A 24,076-nucleotide genomic window follows, 5' to 3' on the forward strand; every position below is an offset into this window, starting at 1 on the left:
GTGAAAATCATTCACACATGATGCGTATCAGCTGACAACTGACATCATGCTCTCCATGGGTTAGTTGCTTGTGTTTTTATAATCGATTAGTAGAAAATATTTACATTACATTAACAAGATTCTAATCTCTTTTTCTCTTTCAATGCATTTCAATGAATGATGTCCAAATATACTGTTTTTGGGGCACTAAGTAGTTTAGATCAGATTAATTTTTAAGCTATTTTAATGGAAGTGTAGATGTAAGAGTAGAGAGATGAAACAGTGGAACAAACAAATTTATTGAAGTAAAATGGTTTTTGACAGTTTTGACGTTTAATGTCAAATAGAAGTGTCAAAATTTGTTGAAATTTTGATTTAATAAAGTTAGAAATTTGAAAGATTTTTTAAAATAAAAATTTGTAATTTTTAAAAATAATTTAACTTAATTCTAATTAATTTAAAAATTATTTTAATTAAAGTTCAATTACTGAAATTAATTAATTTAATTAAAAATTATTTAAAAAAAAATAAAATAAAATTTATTTTAAAGAGTAAAACTGTTATAATTTTTACAAAAATTAATATTTTAATTTTTTTTTTAAAATCTCTTAATTTTTTTTATATAAATTCTAAACTTTTTGCATAAAATTCAAAAAAAAAAAAAAAAAAAAAAAATTAAAGATTGTTACTTAAAAATTGTGAAAAAATTATTTTTATTTTTTTAAAAATATTTTCTTATGATTTTTAAAATAATTTTAATTTATTTTTTTAAATTAATTTTATTTATTTTAATAATTAACTTTTATTTAAAATAATTTTTAAATTAAAAAGAATTAAATTCTTTGAAAAAATAATTTTTTTTAAAATAATTTTCGTTCTTATCGTGCCAAAATTTATATCAATTCCTCATCAACCTTCATTTATTCAAACCAATTTATCATCAATTTCTGACCATTCTTTATCAATGAAATGATCAATAACACAATAAAAACACAAAAAACGCCACAAAAAAACTTTTGTAATCATTAACACGCGTGGCAACACGTGTTGTTTCCTTTTGTTGGTTTGTATTTTTTTATCAGGTGAATTTTTTTCCGTTCATAATTTGTTCAATAAAATCACTTGTTCATGCAACGATGCGTGAAGATGATGTTCACGCAGATCCACTTCATTAACACGAACCGCAGATTCCTCGCAAGTGTTGCTTTTCCGCCTTTTTATTCGAAATTTTTGGTATAAATATTTATTGCGGGCGATGATCGTAATTACGACTTAAAGATGATTGCAAGTAGAATTTCCCGGAGACGAGCTCATTTAATTTTTGTGTAAAGTAAACAGATTCGAGATAATTAAAGACTTGCCACATGTGCTGAATTTCGGGAAAAGAAAAAAAAATCGAAAGTATTTAGTCTTTAGTAGCGTTTAACCTCAATTAGAATGTTTGTTTGATCAGCACATTTTCCATCGTCTTCTATTGTTTTTCGACGCTTTTCTCGTTATTGTTATAACAGATATAAAATCAAATATTGCGTACTTCAAACAACAATTCACATCATCTTCTACTCATCGTCATTTCTCGTGCCTCAAAGTACGAGAAGAAGAGTAAATTGAACAAAAATAAACAAACTTTTGTCTTGGGTATTGCATTGCCTGTCGTTCGTAGAGGTATGTGGCAGCCAAAACAAACAACTAGAGGATTAAATGTGTTCATAAGAGCTAAATTGATACGTTTTCCATTTGTATGTGCCGTTTTTCGGGTGTAAAGGCAAAGTAAAGACATTTACAAGCAAATAAATAGCCGATTAAATTAATGTTTCTCCTTCTCCTGAATGTCTTTGGCTTGCGTTTTTTGGAAGATATTTACCAACAGACACACACACAAAATTCATTGTCTTTTATTACATTGTGTGATTGTGGCTTGAGTTAAATATTCATGAAGACGAATAAGGAGAAGAAGAAAGGTATGATGATAGTATCCGAATATTTTTTGGGGGATTGGGATGCGTTTGTTTAAGTATTTAGTTCAGAGATGGAGCAAAAATTTCGAGAAATTTCTTTAAATTTAAGTTTTTGAACTTTGAAAATTCGAAAGAAATATTTTTGGCGCCAAAAAGTTAAAATTTATTTCTAAAATTTAAACTTTTCAGTTAAAATATATTTTATGATAAAATATTTAATTTTTTTTTAAATTTTAGTAAAATTTTTGACACCTGTCAAATAGTTAAAAAAATCATTTAGAAAAAAATTAAATTTTTCACAATTTTTTTTATATTTTTAACAAAAGTAGAGTTTCAATAAATTATTTTTTCAAAAAATTATAAAAAAATTTGTTAAAAATTTAAAATCTGAAAAAAATTTTGACATCTGTCATTTTTCCCGCCAAAAAGTTTGACAGTTATAAAAATTTTCAATAAATTTCTATTTTTTCTTATTTAATTTAGATTTCATAAAAAAGTCACTTAAAATTTCTTAAAAGTTCATTTTGTTAGCAAAAAATTTAAAAAATGCGAAATTTTGAATTTTTTTTAAATTTTTGAACTGTCAAAATTTCAAACTGTCAACAGTCAAAAAATTGATAGTTTTTTAAGAATTTTTTCAAAAATTTTTAAAATTTCGCTCTTTTAAGTTAAAACAGATCTTCAACAAATATCTTTAAGGAAGCTACTTCTCTGTAAAGTAAAACGTATAACAAAAACACGAATATCAGAACAAAACAAAAACGCCAAGAAAACAAACAAACAGGTACTTTTATACAAGATGAGCCACAAAACTAACTCGTCGAATGTGCTACAAGCCAAAAACTGGTCGAAAACGGTTCTTGTCTTTGCTTTAATTCACTTAAACTTAAAATTCGACCAGTTCTTAAGTGACCATTCATTGGTTAGAAATTTATTTTTAAAAAAATTAATTGAAGGCAACTCTTTTTAAACTCTGAACGATGATGATGAGTGACAGGAGATGAAGCAATTAAATCAAATCATTTAATAAATAACTTGATGATTCGATTTTGCGCTTCATTTTGCCTTTTTTCTAGTTATTAACTCGGCAGCAGCAATTTGTTCGTCTCATTTGCTTGTTTCGATACCGATTAAATAAATATCATGCGAGGTATTTGCATGACATGCATTTTTATCGGAGTGTTAGCTATTCTATTTTATCAATGATGATTGATTAAGTGGAATGCTATTTACTGAAGTGGCTATCCATATAAATATTTGTCTAACACAAATGAAAGTTGTTTGAGTTTGTTTGGATTTTCAGCGGATTTTAACCTTTTATCAATTAAAATATTAAAATTTTGACATTTTTAGTTTAAATTTAATTTTAAAAAATATTTAATTTAATTTAATTAACATTTATTTTAAAAAAATATTTAATTTTAAAAATTTTTTTTTAATTTTTAATTTTTTTTTAATTAATTAATTTAAAAAAAAATGAAGTTTTTAAACCAAAAATTTATAAAATTAATATTTGAAAAAATATTTTAAAAATTATTTTGTTTTTAATTTTTTTAATAAAAAATAAATAAATAAAAATAATTAATTAGGTAAATAAAAAATATTTTTTTTTTAATTTAAAAAAATATTATTTAAAATTATTTTCTAATTTCTCAAGGATTTTAAATAATTTCAAATTTAATTTTAAAAATTTTAAATAATTATTTTAATTGAAGAGAAAGTTAAAATCCGTCTAAACACGCAAAAAAATCTATTCTCAGCAATTTTTTTAATAAAATATTTTTTTTTCTGGTCTGTTAATAAAAAAAATCTTCTTCCACTCAACCGTTAATTAAAAATATTCACTAACTTTGCATAAATAAAAATTAAAATTAACCATCTTCGACATGCGACGCAAGTTTTTTTTTTCATAAAACGATCATTATTGTTCATGCAGGAAGAATTTGCATATTTTCTACACGCTTTTTTAATGCAAAATAAAATCGTAGATGCATCAAAAAAATAATAAAACTTAATATTTAACGTTAACGTTCTCTACTTTGACTAGTTTTTGAGAATTTTTTCTTCCAACGAAGGTATCATTAACCGAAATAAGAAGATTATTAAAGTGTTTATGAAGGCGTTAAGTTTTTGTATTTTAGGGCGACTCACTCGGTTTTTCAGTTACTTTGCGATTAAATTGTTACCCATCATTATCATTAATTCGTATTTTGACCTCTTCTTCAGTCTCGTCAAAAACTTACCTAGAAAGAGAAAAAAAAAATTATCAATAAAAATCTTTGTAAAAGGAAAGAGGGGTGAAAAAACAATCAAAATTACACATGTGATGTCTACAAAAGTGCCTCGAGTGATTTTTTGTCCTCAAAAATATGAATAAAGATTTTTGTTGATGGAAAATTTGCATCACAAACTCCCAGTTTCGACGATGGAACGGATGAATTTTTCCATTTATTTTTTCACAACTCACTGGTTCATTTGTATTTTTACGATGATTTAATTAACATAAATATTTTTATTGCGTTGTAAATGGTGATGTTGACAAATTTGCGTCTGTTTCATTCATTTAAATGCGTTCGGAGATACATTACGGACATGATTTTTAGCCCTAATTTGATTAAGTGTAGTTTTTTTTGTGAGGGTTGTCATTTTTTTTGCATTTATAGAAAATGTGGAAAAATGTTCGTTATTGCGACTTTTTGGATTTTTTTTAAATTAAAAAAATATTTTATTTAAAATAAAAATAATTAAAATATAAATAAATTAATATTAATTTTGAAATTATTTTATTTAAAAAAATTTAAAAAAAACTAAAATTTAAAATAAAAAAAAAATTAAAATTAAGAAAAAATATATTAAATCTTTGCCAAAAGCAATTTTTTGTTTAAAAAATATTTTATTTTATTTAAAATTATTTTTTATAAATTTGTTTTTATAAAAATAAATTATTTTTAAAATTAAAAAATATTTTAAAATAAAAAAAATAAAATAAATTTAAAGGAAAAAAATTAAAAATAAAGAAAAAATTTAAGGAAAAAATTTTAAAAACTTAAAAAAATTAAATAAAATGCACTTTCGTGGTTCATTGAATGAAATTTTTTTTTTCGCATATTAAAATGTCACCGTCATGTCCTGTTTCGAATATTTTTTTTTGCACCGCTAGATGAATGTCAATTCCCTACCGATTCTCAATAAATTTTATAACACATCAATTACAGTAATAATGTTGTCATTACATAAGTTTGGTGCAAAAAATTACAATTTGATATGTTTTTCCCTCATAAAAGAGATTTTAATCCAAATTTTGAGTAAAAATCATTTCTGTCAAAACAAATTATTGTTAAATTTTAATCATGAATTAAGATTTTTTTTTTTGAATTTTTAAGGAAATTGATACTTTTTTCCGAATTAAGGGGGTAATTTTTACCACTCATGTCGTTTTCGTGGTTTACTGTTCATTGTTACAATGCTCATAAATTAATAAATTTTTAATTCATGTAGAAAAAAAATAAACATGATGTAATCCGGATAAATATCAAGTTACGATAATGTAACAAAAATATATGAAATTGGCGGTTAATGCGTTAATGTAACAGATTTAAAAGTTATTAATTCAAGGATTTGATGGTTTTTTAAATTTTATTTAAAATTTTAATTATATTTTTACGGATTTTTTAAAATAAACTAATAAAATAAAAATTTTATTAAAAAAATAAAATAAAATAAATTATTTTTTAATTATGTATAATTATTTTTTTTTATTTATTTAAAAATAAATAAAATTAAATTAAATAAATAAATAAAACGCCCGTGGCTGCGTCACCCAATTAAAGCAACACCATAAAATTCATTATTTTGCGTGTCATTTTGGGCAAGTCTCCGCAAGTGTTGAGTTCATCAATTTATTATTTGTAAAAAAAAAAATATTTAAAAAAATGAAATAAAATTAAATATTAACGAGCTGGCAATAATAAACAACTTTAAAAGGATTTAATCTTGGTCTCTTAATAAAAATTATGACGACAACGTACACACCTTGACCGCGATCCGAGCACAAGAATCGCTAAATTATGTAAATTATCACAACTTTTGAATATGCCAAGAACAGATTTTTTTTATTAATATCAACAAAACAACAGAAATAATAGGAAAAGGCATTTTAAAAATTATTATTAATAGCTTTTAAAGAGGATTTGCATAATTTTATTGATATTTTATTAATATTTTTTTTGTTCTTTTTGCCTCACAAAAAAACTTTGTTAATCCAATTTGAAAGACAAACAAGCCGACGTCGCTAATTTTAGGCGAAGAAAAAAAATCTAATTGGCTCATTTCATTAAAAAAAAAATGAGAATTTTGCTTGAATTTCTAGGGCATTCATCATCTTGGCACTTTTCGTACATTTTTCGCATCACAGCGAAAGCGAAATGGAGAAAAACTGCCAACATGTGTGCACCCAATTTAACTCTAATCATCGTTTGTCTCAACTTTACCACCACTATAATCTCAACTTGCTCAACTAAATGAAAGATGTTGCTCCCTGTAGTATTATAGCCAAGATATTGTGTGCAAAAATTGTGTTTCTCATAAAAAAAATATTTGAATTAAAATTAAATCATAATTAATTTAACTTCATTTAAAAAAATAAAAAAAAAATTAATTAAAATAAAAAAAAATTAATTAAAAAATAATTTTCTTATAAAAATTTCTTAGAATATAATTTTAATAAACTAATAAAAAACAATTTTTTTGGCTAAAGTTTGATTAAGATTTTTTTTGTTCTAAAACACTTTTTTTTTTATTTTTTTCAAAAGTTATTTTTTTATGAGAAATTAATTTTTCATATTTTTAAAAAAAGTTTTTAATGAAAATTAAAAAAATTTATTTCTTTGGATTAAATTTAATATTTTTTTAATTTTTAAATTAATATTTTTTTAAATTAATTAAAAAAATTTATTTCGAATGTTTTTGATTTTAAGAAAATAATATTTTTTAAATAATTTTTTTTATATTTAATTTTTTTTAATTATTTAAATAATTCAGAATGTTTTTATAAAATAATTAATTAATTTTAAATTATTTTTTAAAAACAATAATTAATAAATGATCAAAAATTAAATTTTTAAAAATGGTAAAATTATAATAATTAAATAATTTAAATTTTTTAAAAAAAAAAAAAAATAAAATTAAATTTTATTAAATTTAAAAATAATTTTATTTTTAAAAAATAATCATTTTTTAATTAATTTAAAAAATTTTTTCCTATTAAAATTTGTTAGAAATTAAAGAATTTTTTAAAATTAATTTAAATAATTTTTTTTTAATTACGGAAAATTAATTAAAATAATTAAATAAATAATTAAAAAAATATGTAAAATTAAATTTATTTATTTAATTATATTTTAATTTTATTAATTGATTTTTTTAGAGTTGATTTAATTTATTTTTTTTTAAATTTTTCCAAGTAGCGAAATACAAACTTTTCACACTTTAGCACCAACAGCCGCATAGAACACGTCAAGAAGTTGTTTGTTTTTATAAACCAGACTTCGTCTTTGATATATTTGCTCAACTTGCAAGGATGTAGTTTATTTTTCGTTGTTGTTGTTCTTTTATAGTATTTCTTATTCCGTTTTGTCTTGTGCGAAATTGTGTTTCGAGAGAGACGAGATGCGAACAAACAAACAGAGAGAAATGAATGCGCGTCTCTAATTTAATTTATTTTTTGTCACTCCCACTGGCAGCCAGCAGCAGCAGCCTCACAATAACAATAAAAGATGAACAAGAACAACCACTTTGTAAATCGGACAAGAAAACATGTTACGTGCTGCTGAATCCATTTCCGATGTTTTTTGGGTGTTTTGTCTCATTTTCGGGGACAATGGAATATCGATCGCAACGTAAAATTTTTCGATTTCAAGCAAATCGGGAGTTAAAGAACAATTATGTTAATTTCCTCCATTTAATTAATCTCGATTTGTGGACAATTCACGATTATCCCGAACACATATTGAGACATTAAAAGTCGTTATTTTTAAATAAATCAATAATGTCGCGTTTTCTTCTCCGCTTTTTTCCCTCTTTCTTTGATATCTTACTCGAACTCGGTTTTAACAACTTTGTTCGTAACTAACATAAATTTACATGAGAAAACATCGTTGGACACAAGTAGTTGGTTGTTAGTCTCTTAAATATGCGCTTCGACGGCGATAAGAACGAAAAAAAGAGTCCCAACGTTCGTCACTATCTCCCGGTGCATTTTGTGTGTGTTTGGGACAAAATTAAAAGGAATTTTGAGATTTTTTTTGTCATGCACTCACACAGCATCTCGCAATGAGAGAAGAAGAAAAAAATATCGAAGGCAGTGGGCGCCATATCTATTTAAATATTTTATGCGTGAGTCACGAGTTTTTGTCTTTTTCCGAATATTTTTACGTGTGTAATGCAATCGAGCAACGAGACGTAATAATCCGCAATGTTGCTTGGGAAAACAATCTGCAGCATGGACAAAAGAGGCATGAGATTAGAATTTTTGTTGCGAAAATAAAAAACAAAAGAAAAGAAAGACGAGCGTAATTAGAGTAAACTTTGAACTGCGTCAATGGGAACAAAAACAAAAACGTTTCCTGATTTTTTTTTTTTTTTTTTAGCTTAGACATGAAAAGAAAAAAAATAATTTTTAAAAAATTAATTCATTTAATTCAGAAAAAAATTATAAAATTGAAAAAAAAATATTAAATTAAAAATTATTTTTTAAAACTTAAAAAAAATTACTGAGTTCAGAAAGAATTTTAAAAATTTTTCTATAAGCAGATTTTTAATTTTTTTTAAAGAAAATATTTTTTTAAAATTTTGAATAAAAAGATTTTAAATAAATTTAATTAAAAAAATATTTAAGCAGATTTTTATTTTTTTTAAGAAAATATTTTATGTGTAATATTTTTTTGAAAACCCGTTTTTAAAATTTTAAAGGAAATTATTTTTAATTAAATTTTATTAAAAAAAAATTTATTAATTATTTATCAATTTTTTTAAATTTAAAAAATAATAATTAAGTTAATTTTTAATAAATTTTATTTAATTGGGTTGAATGAATAAAATTAAAATAAAAAATATTATTTTGAAATTATTTTAATTTTATTTAATAAATAAAATCAAATATAATATATAAACAAATTTATATAAATAAAATAAAATAATTTTAAAATAATATTTTATTTAATTTAATTTAACTTATTTTATTAAATTACAACAATTTATTAAATTTTTTAAAAAATTAATAAAAAAAAAATATAAAAAGTAATTTTAATTTATAAAAAAAATTAATTTGATTTTAAACGTCAAAATATATTTAAAAATTTAAAATAAATTTGAGGAAAATTTGAGAATTTTTAGTAAAATATTGAAGAGGAATTATTTTTTTAAGTTTCATTAAAAATAATTTTATTTAATTTTAATTTAAATTAAATTAAATTTTTTAATTTTAAATTTTCAAAATTTAATTAAAAAAAAAAAATAAAATTAATTTAACACATAAAAAAATCTTCAAATTTTGATAATTTTAAATAATATTTTTTTAAATTACGAAAATTTTTATTTCATTAAAAATCAACCAAAGATAAAGCGATAAAATGAAAATTTCTTCCATGTGACTGACTTGACTTCCCCAAAACTCACAGACAATCCATTTCGCAGACAAAGCGAAAATTTTTCCACAACCATAAATTAAAAAAAAAGTAAAATTTTTAAAAGAAGAAATTTTCCACTTGACTTGAGAAATGTTCTTCCCAACATTTTATCATTTCGCTCAAAGTTCTATTTATTAAAGCACTTGCGAAAAAAAAATCATCAGAGAAGCAGAGAGAAATGAGCGAAACACGAGAACATGACTCTTCATATCAATTTCAAAGAAATCAAAAAATTGCGTCCTTTCGCGAGAGCAGAGGACGAAGTTCGCATCGTATGCAGTCAATAAATGCTAATAAACATGCGAATCATAATTTAAGTCACGGTTTTGATCCAGTGCGATAGAACGTAAGAGGCAGAAACGTAAGCGCATGTGAACCGTTTGTGTCGTGTTTTGTTACGAAATTGATTTGAACGCGTTTTATTGTGTTTTTTTACGACGACGTCGAAAACGTACGACGACGACAAGAACCAAGCAACAACAAGAAATGGCACGACAAGCGTGATCACGACTAGAAGAGAGAAAGAAGCAGAAAAAATACGTTCGCACATTTTTTTTTTTGATAACCCGCGAAACAAAAAAATTGAACTTCATCATTGATGGGGGAGACTTTCAATTTAAAATTCTGTTCGGGGATCAAATCGTCAAATTAGCCGTACTCTAATGCAATCAGAAGGGTATCAAATGCACTTTTTTTAATAGACAGACACAAAAAGGGGTCGAAATAATTTTTTTTGTTAAATTTTTCAATGGAAACCAAAACTCGAAACTAGAAACAACAAAAAAGGGTTCATTACCGATTACCTTTTTTGTTCGGAAATTTTCATCTGGATGGTTTACAATTGATAAAATAATTTTGGAGGTGGTTAAATTCATTCAGTTTGCCATTTAAACCGCATTCAGACAGAAGGCAACGCATGAATAGACGAAATTTAAATGCAAATTTAGCTAAATTGTAAATAATATGGTCGGAAGAGGCGATTAATTGATGTTGGTTGAAGTGACTTTTTAATAAGGATGCTTCAGGCGATTCAAGTTGAATTGATCAATAATAGACCAAAGAGACAATTTTTCATCCCCTTTGGAATAAAAATGTCTAAACCGCATTTTTTGAATTTGGCGCCAAAATCGATCTGCAGATCTTCATAGAGATGTCAAAAATGAATATTTGCTCCATATTTAATCCTCTTTGGAATAAAAATGTCTCTAAAAACTGTGAAACCATATTTCCGGTTTGCTAAATTTACTAAAAAAAGCGAAAAAATAAAATGGAAAAACTTTGACAACAATACATGCTGGGACACCTCTTAATCTAATAATAGAAGAAGGGAAAATAACTCAAGCGGAATAAAAGATTATTTTTTCCTATAATATTTCACTTATTAGATTAAAAAATATTTGTCATCATCTTTTTTAAAGCATTTCAAAAAAAAATTTTGAAAAAAGTTGATTTTTTACTGCATTTTTTGTCTATTTATTTTTTTTTGAGGTTAGGTTGAGGAGTACAAAAATGAGCAAATATTCATTTTTGACATCTCTATGAAGATCTGCAGATCGATTTTGGCGCCAAATTCAAAAAGTGCGGTTAAATACTTGATTTCGCGATACTTTTAAATTTTTTGCGTCGGAAATCATCAAAAGTACTCAAATATTGACTTTTCAAGGAAAAAAAATATCTCGACTTAAAAAATATTAATTTAAAAAAAAATAAATTAAATAAAAAATGAATAAACATCTTTGATTATGACAATATTTGCATTTCCTTTTGACTGAACACTGATTCGGTTAGTAGCCGGCATTACATGGATCGATGACAGAATCGTAAACATTATTTAACGAACACCGAGTGTGCTTGTCTCTCAATTCAATTAAGAGTAAAATTGACGAGTATAGTGAGTGAATATCCTTTCGTCAAGGGGGATGAAATTGATATGTGTGATGTTGATCCATTGTTGATGTCGATAATGAAGTTTATTGCGTTACTTGATGAAAAAAGGATTAATTTCGGAGTAATCTGTGGTGTGGTTGTTCAATTTTCGAATTGAGGAACATTTTTATTGGATAAAAATTTAAAAAAAAAAATTAAAAAATTAAAATTTATATAATTTATTTAATTTATAAAATAAATAATTTAATAATTTTTAAAAAATGAAAAATAATATTAATAAATAAATTTAAATTAATTTAATTTAATTAATTTAATTTAATTAATTTAATTTAATTTAATTTAATTTATTTTAATTAATTTAATTTATTTAAATAACTTAATTAATTTTTTTATTTAAATTTTTTAAAGTAGAAAAAAATATAATTATAAAATTATTTAATTACAAAAAATTATAATTTTTTAAAATTTATAAATATTTTTAACAACGTTCATATTTTTTTAAATCAATTTACAAATTAATTTTATTTTTTTCAAATTTAAATTCAAAGACAATAAGGCAAATCAAAAAATTCGATAAAAAATAATATAAATTATTTTTTTTAAATCAATTTATTAAAATTGAATTCCCGTCGCGTCATAAAATTATTCTAAAATTGTTGCACTTCCTGTCTCACTTTGCCTCCAAAACTCAACAACAAGCCATTAAATTAATAATTTTATCCAACAAATTAGACTGCGGTCAAAAAAAAAAAAAAAATAATTCAATTTCTCATTATAAAAATTTTTATTTTATTTTTAAATAAACAAAAACAATTCACGAAAGACGTCTAACTAATTTTTGTTACATCCTTTTTCATTATTATCATTTGTCTTTATCCGTTTCGATTCCAATTCTGCTCATATTTTTTTTTTTTTTTTAAAGAAAGAAAAAAACCTGCGGTTAGCAAATTTGACTGATGCACTTTTATTTATCTTCGTCTTCATTCATTTATTTATTTTTAATTTAAATTTATTTGCGAACGAGAGAAAAATGCGAATTTTTTTCTACAAACAAAATGATATATTGGACATTGGCTGTCAAATAATTTGTTTAGTACGGAACACACACCATTTCCTGTTGCGCTGCGTGTTTTTTTTTTCAAATTTAATAAGATGACATGTTACAATTAATAAATCATCAGAGAAGCTAATAAGTGATGAATGCTGCGTTGCGATGTGGTTTGTTGCTGTATTAATAAATAATTAAGTAAATTACATGTTTTGACTGCAGTTTCAGAAAAAAAAAGAAATAAAGATATCGGGAACACGTTGCATGATGGACCGTTCATTAGTGACACGAAACTTTTTTTCTCTGCTTTTTTTTTTGCATCGTTATGAGCATAAAATGGGATATTTGGCACGACTTTCCACACAAAACGGCGTAAAATATCGATTTTTTTCTTTTTCTATGAATTTTCTATTAAAAAAAAGTACGAGAGACCGTTTAAAATAATAATAATATTGACAAAAGGACGACCCAGTAAAGAACAAACTTTTTTCCATGCATTAAATTTTTACATATAAAAGTGTCCTCGATACTGACTCGACTCGTTTAGTTTTCATTTTATTTCATATTTTATTATTTTGTGCGAGAAAAATGGTCGTTTAAAGTGAACAAAGTCAATATCAATGAAAAAAAAAGTTTAGAATAAAATGTGGGGCGTTCAAGTGTGGATTATGGCAAGTAACGAGAGAATAAGGAAAGAGTTCAGAACACAGTCAGAATCAGAAGTCATTAATTAAAAACAGCAATTTTATGTCTTTGACATGGTTCGGTTTAAGCTTTAAGTGCACATTGAACATGCATGAGGCTTTCAAAGCAAACAGAAAATAGAGAAAATTGAATTTCGAAGCAATTTGTGGATTTGATTGAATTTTATGATGAAAAATGAGTTTAAAAAGCATTTCTCGGATTTAAAAATTTTTAAATAAATATTTATTTTATTAAAATTTAATTTAAATTATTTTTATTTTATTAATTTAATTTAATTTAATTTTAATTTATTTTAAAAATTAATTTAATTTAAATTTTAATTAAATAAATTTTTTATTAAATGAAATTATTTTTTTTTAAATTTTAAAAATATTTTGAAATTAATTTTAATATTAATATTTATTAATTATTTTTTTTTTCAAATTTTACTAAATAATTAAAAATTTAATTTAAATTATTTTTTTTTTTTTTCAAAAAATTTAATTAATTTTTTTTTGGAAAAATTTTAATTAAATTTTTTTAATTAATTTTTTAATTAAAATTAATTAAATTAATAAATAAAAATTATTTTTCAAATTTTAAAAATATTTTGAAGTTAATTTTAATATTAATATTTTTTAATTATTTTCTCAAATTTTACTAAAAAATTAAAAATTTAATTTAAATTAATTAAAATTTTAGATACTAAAAAAATTATTAATTAAAAAATAGCATTTATTTACTAAAATTTTAATTTTTGATAAAAAAATAATTTTTTTTTCTTTTTAAAAGTTAATTTTTTTATACATACAAAATTTTTTTTATGAGTCACTATCAAATAAAAATATTTCGATTTAAAAATATTTTAAAATAAATAAATATCTTCTTCAAACTAAAAGATGATCTTCACTGATAAGCAAACTGAATATTAATTTAAAAAAATCTTTAAATAGCGCCGATCTTCCGTTATTTATGCGTAAAATTATTTCCATTCAAAACCAAATTGAATAATAAAATCCGTGATAATCGCGTGTGTTTATTTTATTATTTATTGCACATGATTTGCATTCGCTTTCCATTTATTTATTGTTATTGTGTCTCGTGCCATGCTGCTCTTATCAATTTCGCCAGACATTTAACCTTGACACAGTAATTTTTTGAAATGCACGTCAATCGTTTTATTTTTAAAATGACATTTTAATTGCTTCCGGTTTTTTTTTTGAAATATTTTTTAAAAGTTGAATTTCCTTTCTTTCGATCCCTTTTTAATTTAAAAAAAATTTTTAAGGAAGTTCATGGCGCTCAAAAGTTAATAAGGTCAGTTTCTTATCAAATTATAAATTTATGTCAAGCTACTGGTTGTTGAATCGATTCGTTTTTTTTAACGTCGATGGCATATAAATAATAAAAAAATAATAAATGGGAGTGACCAATATATCGAAGTCAAGTCAATCACCTTGTCTTCGTTTTTTTTCAACGTATTTTTTTTTTGTAAACTTAATTTATCAATAAAAATCCAATTAATAACGACGACGAAGACAAGAGTCATCATGATAAAAGGGTTTCTCGCATACATTGTCTTTGTCCGTACGATACGAAGGAGAGACACAAAAAAGAGAAGCTGATTCAATATAAAAATGGTACCGCCTTCCATTCAACACAACGTCTTCTTGGTTATTTGCTCGCGATCTTGTTAGCGATATATCCGCAGTGCGATGAGTGATGAGCAAAAAGCTCGCATGTGATGGCAAACGCACAGCTGCCGCTTCACGCAAACTCTCAATTGGATTTCTTCTCGATAAGTAAGACGATCCATTTCAGCAAAAGCTTCTGCATGAACGCACGTCCCTTATCATTTTTGCATTATCGCCAAAGACACACACACACACATTTGTAGTCAATTAAAATGCTTGTTACGTTAACGATCATGAAAATTCCGCCTGTTTTGAAAGATCGGAGCAAAAAAAAATAATTAAAATTGAATTAGCAAGTCATCCTTTAAACATACACTCGGAGAGTTGTTGCTTTTTTGATGCCCGATGGAGCAAAAGGGGATGAATTTAACAGGTTAAGATTCTAAAAGAGATGAACTTCAAATTTGAGATGAGTTTCAAATATATCAATTAGAAATCATATAAAAAAAAATTAATAATTAAATTTTTAATAGTTAAGGATTCGAAATCGATAAAAAAAAAGAAAATTCAAAGAAAAATTTTAAAAAGAATTAATTGTTTGAAATTTTTTAGCAAGTTTTTGATCTCTTGCTAAATTTTTCTTTGTGTACTTTTAGAAGTCACGTTAAATTTTAGTATTTTATGTAATAGGAGTACTAAAGCAGTTCAAATATGCTAAAACTTAAAACCTTTTTTAAAGTCAAACTATAAATCTACTACAAGACATTATGCATAATGGTAAAGGCAACATACTTTCTTGGGTTAAAACTTTGTTACTTTGAACATTTTATCATAAAAAACTTTCGTTATTATTCTTCTAGGCGTAGTCATGATCTATGTTTTGGAAGCTTTGAAGTCAGATCAGATCAGCTTTTGATCAGTTCAGTTCATATTGCAGTATGGTTTGTTAAATGCTTCTTTAGTGCAATGGTATGAAAAGATTTATCTAAACAGTTCTGCTCTGGCCAATGAAAGGTTCAGTTCTGCAATAAACTTGGTACTCTTCAAGTTAATTTTTTTCCTGATGTAAATATTGTTCTCGTCGCAAGGAATAAGTATATAGAACTTTCGCCATTGGTTTTTGAATAATACATGTCAATCGATCTGTATAAGGTCCTTGGATATATTGATCTATGAATTATTTGTTGTCTATCAAAGGTTCTCAGCATTAGCTTTTTTTGAGGAAAACTCATCAATACAATGTTATCGTTCATATTTGCCATTTTTTTCCTGAAAGAGACTTAAACGAAAAGCTTTTGGCAGTATTTGGTTTCTCTTAATTCAATCTTTAAAGAGCAAATTCTAAGGGTTAACTTCTTACCTATGTTAAATTCAACCCATTTTCGATCCACAGGATGTCTTGAAACCTTAATTTGATTTGACTTTGCATTTTTATATCGTTTTAAATCAAAATAATAACTATGGGCAGCAACTTTTCTCCTCGTCTTTCGTATGTGCCTCATTCTGGCCTGCAAATTCGTATCACGCACTCGTAATAATTTATGTGGCTTGTTCTTGTCCGGATCCAAAAATCCTTCTTGTCGTCACATCAGATGACGACGCTAGCATATGTGTTTGTTCAAAACTACAAACATTTCTCTTGTTTTTCGATTGAATTTGCACTTTCCCGAAAATTTATATAAATAATAATAGCACCCGAAATTGCAAATGCAAAGACATGCGAGAAAATACAAACAAAATGCATTTGGCATACTAAGTAGTCGAGGCATGCCAAAATGGTACTATATGCACAATGTGTGCCAACTACTAGCATAGGAAGTGAATTTTATCAGCAAATGTCGTTCATAACTAACATTTAATGAGTCCCTTTCCTTTGCCTCTCGACTCCAAGGGAAAACAGGAAGAAGAAAAAATGTTTGATAACGAAATACAATCAAAATTAACTTGTATTCTCACTTGAATACTATTTAGTATAGTTTTGCTTGCAAGTACTTCGTGGCACGTAATTTCTCCATTTATTTCAAGTTTATTTATTATTTTTATATTTATATGCGTGTCGTTTCTTCAGAGAGTACAAGCAATTTTGGGTAAAAAAAGACATTGTTAATTTGTGTTTTTCCTCGTTTTTTTCGGGTGAGAATCCGGAAAAGTTTTCTCAGCACGTAAAAAGTAGTTTAGAGGAGATTAATTTTTGAACAGGAGTTAATTTTGTGAGAAAAATTGTCTCAAAGGATAAATAAATGGTTAAAAGGACTTAAGGGCTTCATTAGCGGTTAATTTACTCCTTGTAACTTGATTGCTAAATTTTATATGAAAATTAATATTTCTATTGTTTTTTTTATAGGAATATTTTTTTAAAAATTTTTTAAAAAAAAAAATAAAATTTTTAAAAAAAATTTTTTTTAAAAATTTTTTAAAAAAATTTTAATTAAAATTAAAAAATTTTTAAAAATTAAATTTAAAAAAAATCAATATTGAAATTGAAATTTTTAAAAAAAATAAAAATTTTTTAAAATTTTGTTAAAATTTAAATAAATTTATAAAAATTTTTTTCAAAAATTTTTTAAAATATTTAAAAAAATTTTAAATTTACATAAAATAAAAAAATTATTTTTTTTTTTAATATAAAGTTTAATTTTAAAATTCATCAATATTGAAAATATAATTCTATTGAAGATTAAGATTCTTAAAAAATTTAAAAAAAAAATTAACACAATTTTTATTTTTTTTTTAAATTATTTTTTCATAAACAAAAGAAGAATTTAAAGTTTAAAATTATGTTTAAATTTACATAAAATAAAAAAAAATATTTTTTTTTTCATTTCTTATTTAATTTATGACCTCTAAGTGACCTTCAATTTTTTAAACTAAAAATCAATTTAAAATTAATTCAAAAACTGAATTTTGTAAAGAAAAAGTTCATTTAAAATTTAAATTTTATCAACTTTTCCTTGTCAATTATTTGTAAAATTTCTAATTTCGTCAAAAACGCATTTCTTTCAATTAAACCCGTAAGCCGCTCCAATACGCAAAAACCTTTAGCTCTCATCAATGAAAAAAAAAATCCCGCAAAATCTTTGAAGCGACGACACACACAACGCTAACAATCCGTAATCAACACAGATAATCGATGATTATTTGACATTAATTGCCTCATTTTATTGCTTTTTCCCCCCTGTACGAAGCATCTCGCTCTGTACAAGTGCAGTTGAAATGCATTGAAATGCCCGTGACGCATATTTTCCATTATTTATTTATGTTTTTTTACGTTTATTTTATTTTTATTGAAGAAGCGTGCATTCTCTTTCTTTCATTTTTTTTACGTTTGTGTGTAATCGCATCTATTTAAATAAATCGCGTCTATACTTAACTTACTGTGAGAAAAAAAAGAATTTATTGGAAAAATCGAATTAACGCTTGTTTCGTTTGCAAAGGTCTCGACGAGTTACGGGCAACAAAACAAACATAAATACTTCAATTACGTATGCAAATACGCATTTACTCCAATTTTTGTGTGTGGCAAAAACAAAACGACAACGACAAGAACAAGGAATCGCTAAAGAGATGCCGAAACACTGATAAAATTTGATCGACTTAATCACTTCTGATCACTGATTGTCTTATTCAGTTTGGTTCGGCTCGATTTTAACTATGTGATAATAAGTAATGAGATTGTCAATGATTTACGAGTTCGAACGCAGGAGCAAGGAGTACTTTTACGATTGTGTGTTTATTTTATGTTCATTTCATCTGACTTATCTTGTTTACTTCTCATCGTTTATTATTATTGTTTGTTTTTTTTTGCATTTCAGGTTCATGTTATTGTGAATTGGCGAGTTTGAGAAGCTAAACGAGAAAAATTGAGAGATAAGAATCGCACAAAAAAAGATCACAATGATAGTTTTGCTGGTTTTGCATCATTGTGCGTTCATGTTCCAATCAATTAGTTTACGATTTTTGCCGCGTTTTCAAAGATTTCGAAAAAAAAAATTTTTTTTGTAAGTTTTATGGTCTGTCTAAAATATTTTTAAAAAAAGTTTGAATATTAAAAAAAAATATTTTAATAAAATTTATTGTTTTAATAAAAAAAAAAAAATATTTTATTTTTTAATTAAATAAATAAATAAATTTAAGAAAAAAATTAAATTAATTTTTTAAATAAAATAAATATTTTTTATTAAAATAAATCTTTAATTTTTTTTTTTTTTTTTTGTAAATTTTAAAATTATGAAGCATATTTTTCATTAAAAAATGTGAAAATTTTCACTTTAAAAAAAATTTTTTTTTTCGATAAAAAAATTTTTATTTAATTTTAATTTTAAAATATTGAAAAATAAGTTTAATTTATTTTAAAATAATAATTTTAAATTAATTTTTATTATTATTGAATTTATTTTATTTAATTAATAAAAGTAAATTAAAAAAAATTAATTAAAAATTTTATTGAATAAAAAAAATAATTTTTAATTAAAAAAAAAAATATATTTAAATTAATTATTTAAAAAAAAATTAATTAAAATTTTAATTTGAAAAAATATTTAAATATTAAAAATTCAGATTTGCTTAGAAAAAATTATTAAAACTTTCAAAAAGTTAAAAAAAAATTAAAAATTTTAGATATTTTTTTTGATAAATTTGAAAAAAATTAAATTAAAAATTAAATTTAAAAAAAAAAAAATCTCGAATGCGATTAAATTCTAAACTTCACGAAAACTTTTAAATCATTTTCTCTTTTTGTATTCCAGGTTGTTTATTACTTTATTCCAATTGTTCTGTCGTCGAGTACAAAAGTAACCAAAAGGCGTTAATCATATAAATTTAATTGACTCGAGACAACTTCTAGCAACTTATCTTCCTCTTTTTTGTGCAACAATAGAACTCAATTTATCTTGATCTTGACAGTGACATCCATTATAATGATCAAGCCATTAACACATTTCAACAAATACAAACCAATAGACACGATTAGCGCTACTGCAGAAGCCTTTGTTGTTGTGTTTGTTTTAATGCTCTTTACGTGACGAAGCCACATAAAATAATCGTGGATCATAATTAGCAGAAGCGATTTACGGTTATTTTAATGCTTTATTAATAAATCGAGTTGGTTAGATTTTGACGCGACATGAAGATGAATTTAAATGTGAAACGACGGAAATGGAAAAGAAGGAATGAGAAATGTGATGTGGTTTCAATTACTTTTGTAAACATTTTATGAAAAGAGAGAGAGAGAGAGTTTGGTGAGGGAGCGAACAAGTGATTTTTTGAAAAATTAAAACAATTGAAGCTCTAAAAGAGGTCTTAAAGCTATTAATTTTTTTTTTTGAGATAAAATATGTGTGAAAATATATTAAAGTTGGCTGATTTTCAATTTTAAGCTAATGGAAAAATTTTCTATTTTATCATCAATTGTTGAGTTTTTGCCAAAAAATGAAGTAAAAGTTTTTCAATAAATTTTGAAGGCACTTTGTGGCGAAAAATGTCGATAAATTGGTAGTGAAAATTTGATGTATGATTATTTTAAAGTTTATCGATTTTTTCAATATGAAATTTTGCATAAAATTTATAAAAATATTGAAAATTTAGCAAATTGGCAACCCTGAATTCAAAATTAGTACTTAAACTTAAAAACTTTGATTTATAAAAAATAAAAAATCTAAAATTCAAACTTTTTGCTTATCAATAAAATCAGAATACTTCAAAAAACTTGACAAGCCAAAATTGGCAACCCTGAAGTGTCAAATTTAATTTTTTTTTCAGAATTTGTTTAAAAAATTGAGAACTTTGAATTCAGCGCTTTGAAATTATTGAGATTTATTTTTAAATTAAAATTCAATCTAATTAAAGGTGAAAAAAATCTGATCTGTCAAAAAATTTTTCATTGGCAACCCTGAAGAAAATTAATTTTTTTTTTAGAATTTTTTTAAAAATTTAAAACTTTGAATTTAGGACTTTAAAATTCGTAAAGTTTTATTTCAATCAAAATTTAATCTAATGAATGCAAAGAATCTGTCAAAAAACTCCTAATTGGCAACCCTGAAGAAAATTTAATTTTTTGTTTCGGAATTTTTTTAATGTTTGAAAATATTGAATTCAGCCAATCAAAATCAAATTCAATTCAAACAAAATTTAATTTAATAAAAATAAAAAAATCTAAACTGTCAAAAAATTCCTAATTGGCAACCCTGAACTGTCAAAAATCCATCATACCAAAAAATTACTTGTCACTACCGTTAAATATTGCGAAAAAACATCTGTTTCCTCAGATCTCTTGTCAACAACTTTTTTCTCTACTTTTTCAAAAGAACTCCTCATAAAAGAGTTCAAGAGTACTCTCGATACACACTTGACTTGACTTGAATAAATTATCATCATCGTTTGAAAAAGTCGTAGAGTATTTCATTCACTCTACTTCCATTCAAAACCCTCATCTAACTTTTTTTTTCATTCAGAAAGTAAATTCTGAAAAACAAAACAAGAAAAGTTTTGTAGTAACAATTTGTCTCTTTTTCAACATTTCCGTAATTATTGCAAGTGATTTATGTATCATTTTCTATTTGCTTGACTGCCTTTTTCTATCGAAGGTTAAGCAAAGGCAGGAAACGTTTTGTTTCCCAAAACATAAAAACGAAATAAATAATCACGTCCGAAAATTCCTTTTGCACATGAGAAATGATTCGATTTACGAAAATTATAATGTTTGCTAAATTCTCATTTATGATTAAACAAAATTTTCCAATCAAACAAAAGACTGTATTTAGGAGATCGATCATTTTTTTTCCTTTAAAAAAATTAAATTTAATGATCGTTCAAGAAACGAACGAAAAAAAAATTAAATTCACGAAATGATAATGAAAATTTTTGTATCATTCGAATCCTTTAGGGGTTTTGCCTTGTAATTTTATCATTTACTTTTTTTATTTTCGTTTATTTCAAAAAGTTAAATTTTTATTTCATATTTTACTTTATTATTATTCGACTAATCAGTTTAAAAAATATGCTCGTACGACGTTCGGTGTTAATGCAGAAAATTAACTTTATTTTCTGTTGATTTGCGTGCTCTGCTATTATCATTAAGTATTAAATAAGGTTAAACATTGCTGCGAATGTCTGTGGAGTGGAACAATGATATATCTGAATAAAATGAAATTAAAGCAATCAAATAATATTTTTCTTGTGTATCATTTCCAACGACGATGAGGACGACGACGACGACGAATGCAAAGCGAAAACAAAAAACAAATAATCGTAAATACTAAGAATTTGTATATTAATCGCTCTTGCTCGACTCGACTCGAATGCTGTATGAGGAGCAATTGAAACAAAATATATCATTTTAATATTTTTTTTTGTATTCCAATTTTTTATATTTTTTCGTTGTTGTTGTAAGTAATAATAATAAATGAATCACATATAAAAAGGGAATACAAAGATATTTCATCTCCCTTGATCGTATTTCATACCTCTAATTTATTTAATTGAATTCAATTTGATTGGAAAATAAAACAGTTTGTGCGTGTGCAAAAAAAGAATTGCACCACAAACAAATTGCTGGACTCGAAATCATTGGAAAAGCGTGTTTTTGAGGTTATGTTCTTTGCAGATCTTAAGGTAAGGCCACAATTGATATTTTATTGTAAATATAACCTAAGTGATTATTATTATATCTTATATATAATATTATACTTTGTAATCAATATAATATAATAATAAATACAATAAAAATATTTCAACATGAGCCATTGTACTAAATCAATAAAAAAAAACGAAGATTGAATTGCAAAGAGAGAAAGAGAGTAGAAATAATAATAATTGAAGATCGTTACAATTGTTTATAACTGATTGTATTACGTTATCGCGGAAAAAGGTGTAGTTAATGTTTCTTTTATTGTACTTGGATAGACGAGTTGTTTTGAATTTCTTTTTTAATGTTAAACGCATAAAATTTGATTTACATCGAGTTTTAGACGCACGTGAACTGATTCTGAGAATTTTGTGGTGTTGTGTCTAAGAGGTTTGAATTATTTAAATATTGAATCTTGAGCATTAATAAAATTTTAAAATAATGCGAAAAGTTAAAATTTTTCAATACAAAATTATATTTTTTCGCTATTGATGATTTTTTTAAACAATATAAATTTTTAAAAATCTTTAAGAAATTTTTTTCCAATATCTCAATGCTCGAAATATTTATTTATCGCATTAAAAAGTCTATGTTGAAAGCATTAAATTCATTGGGCAACATTTACTGCGAAAGATGAACCAATCGAAAAAGTAAAAAATTAAGAAAGTAACCAAAAATTTGCACTTAAAACTTAACATTTGCAAAATCTTAATATTTTAATTGATTTTATAAAATGTCAAGTTTTAAATTCACATTTTTGGTTATTTTCGATTTTTTCGATTGGGTCATTTTTTGTTAATTTTCAATAAATTTAAGCTCTCAAGTTAGACTTCATTACATAACTTTAAGTGCGACGAATAATATATCATAGGGGAAGACGGGGCACATTCATAACACAATAATAAATAATAATAACAGAAAAACAAATAATTTTCGGGATTTTCTTCATGGACATTAGTTTACTTTATTTTGGCGCAAGATTTGATCGATTATGACCATCAGTAAGGAAGTTATGATCGTTTGAGTAAAAGAAGTCATTTTTATGAATGTGCCCCAGTTATGAATGTGCCCCGTCTTCCCCTATATCAAGAATTGTAACGCAATAACTTAAGTTTTGATTAAAGAATTTTTTCAACAATTTCTGAGGTTTGTCAAAATCAATTATTTGAGAAGGTTTAGAAGTTAAAAAATAAGCTCCATCTATCGAAAAACTTCAAAAAAATTTTAAATTTCATAAAAGTTACTTAATTAACATCTAGATACCAGAAAATAAGCAAGCTTAGTTTTAAAAACAAAAAATCAATTGATAGAACGAATCTACGGGTCCTCTGTTTAATTTCTCTTTTAATAGCATAAGATAAATTTTTTCATAGTTGCCTTCGAAGATCAAATTTATATTAGAAAAAAGTTTAAAAATCTTCAAAATATTGATTAGAATCATTTCAGAATCCTTGATGCAAATAATCTCTATGGTAATGAGAAAAAGTAAAATATTTGAAATTAAAATTTAAACTTGAAATAAATAATGTTTCATTTGAATAGAAAATTGTTAAATGCATCCTCAAAAATTATTTTTCCTA

The 24,076-nt window shown here is 24.2% G+C and overlaps 1 protein-coding gene across 4 annotated transcripts in view; it reads right to left on the reverse strand.

Moving 5' to 3' along the window:
* LOC134834318 (serine/arginine repetitive matrix protein 2) overlaps nt 1-24,076 on the reverse strand; it is a 144,669-nt gene that overhangs the window by 36,896 nt on the left and 83,697 nt on the right. Inside the window, exon 1 of one of the 4 annotated variants that reach the window (XM_063848941.1) lies at nt 16,236-16,328. The exons of the other annotated variants lie outside the window; for them this stretch is intronic. The gene's annotated coding sequence lies outside the window, so the exon portion shown is untranslated. Of the gene's footprint in view, nt 1-16,235; nt 16,329-24,076 lie in introns of those variants that run through there. 4 annotated transcript variants of the gene reach the window in all.

The sequence above is a fragment of the Culicoides brevitarsis genome, chromosome 3 (genome assembly GCF_036172545.1).
Source record: "Culicoides brevitarsis isolate CSIRO-B50_1 chromosome 3, AGI_CSIRO_Cbre_v1, whole genome shotgun sequence".
In the NCBI taxonomy this organism is placed as follows: domain Eukaryota; kingdom Metazoa; phylum Arthropoda; class Insecta; order Diptera; family Ceratopogonidae; genus Culicoides; species Culicoides brevitarsis.